This window comes from Echinops telfairi, unplaced genomic scaffold (assembly GCF_000313985.2).
Source record: "Echinops telfairi isolate 266 unplaced genomic scaffold, ASM31398v2 ScPeMD7_12;HRSCAF=54, whole genome shotgun sequence".
Classification (NCBI taxonomy): domain Eukaryota; kingdom Metazoa; phylum Chordata; class Mammalia; order Afrosoricida; family Tenrecidae; genus Echinops; species Echinops telfairi.
In genome coordinates this window covers 12,032,121-12,033,538 of record NW_022103909.1, presented here as the reverse complement: position 1 = coordinate 12,033,538, position 1,418 = coordinate 12,032,121, and positions in this window count along the sequence as shown.

The window sequence follows — 1,418 nt, the reverse complement described above, 5'->3', positions numbered from 1 at the left end:
AAAAAAAAAAAAGGCTAGGACCCGCAAAGCAACTGGAATTTAGTACTTAGCTTTGAGAACTTCGCGAACTCTTAAAATTACATTTAAAACTTATCTCACAAGTGTGTGTGTGAGTGTGTGTGTGTGTGGTGTGTATTGAAATGATCACAACAGGCTGCTCGTCTTTCTATCTCTTGGTATGAAAAGGGAGGACAGATTCATGCCTAAAGTAGCAAGACTGAGCTCTGAAATCCTCAAGTTTTGAGGATTTGGCTAATTGCAATCATTTACTTTCTTTGGGAATTAATAGAAACCATCTGCTTAATGATAAAGCTGAGCTCTGCAATTATTTGAGGGAAGAATGTGCCTCAGTCAGCATAAAAGAGCCTTATTGAGGAAGCCTGCTAGACATATGTATTTTTTTCATAATTAAAGCCAATCGCATTCATTAATTTAAAAATGCTGTTTTGATCAGCTGCCTCTATTTTTTATTTATCAGCACCACCCCTGTTAATATGCACCTATGTAACCTTCAATTTTAAACTTGCAGGAGGTTAAATAACTATAATTGTACAGATGGTTGTGATCACACATCAAATGTTGAGGCGATCATGAGAGAGCGAGAGAGAAAAAAGGATGGAGAAAGAAATGTCTACGGCGCAAACCACATACCTGCCTTCTGGTCTGATACCTGTGTGCGGTGGAATTATTTTCTTTTCCTCCCACACAGGAAGATGGCTTCGAGCCCTGCAAACAAACTTCCTTTGACCTGGCCATCTCTCAAGGCTCCTGAGCCTGCTAACTGTGGTCCTGTTAGCAGATGTGAAGGGTCCCAGAAAAAGAGGCAGCGTTTGTTACACAGCAGGCCTCAGAACAGGAGTCCACAACGTCTCCTCCGAATGCCTGTAAATATTGACCCACCTGTAAAGCACAAGGGTGCCATGTCCGTGCGATGGCAAATAAATAAAGAGCAAGGAGAGAAGGGCTCACACGTTAGGGGTTAGGGCCAATAAAGCAAAGCCTGGCTTCTTTTCTCTGTGTGTGGCCCAAGGGAGGAGGCAATGTTTATTTGGACATCCTCTACTCAGAGAAGAAGTCGGTCCACTGTCTGCTTCTGAGCAAGCCCTCTGCTGGAGCCCAGTTATTTCATAAACAGACACCAGCACAGTTTTCCACCAACTTAACGAAGGGCTTTGCATTCCTTAAGCCAGTCGATTGGTTGCAGTTGATTCCTGACATCCTACACCTCCTGAAAAAGTCCAGTTCTCACACTTGTAACGAGTCACGACAACAGTCCTTAACCCATAGAGTTAATGCGTAAGGCTTTAGTAAGGTCTGAGAGATTCTGAATGAAATCTACTCTAGCTATTCAATACCTGTCTCCATGCATGAAACTGACTAAATGCCACTAGGTTTTATTTCCCATTCCTGAAAAATAA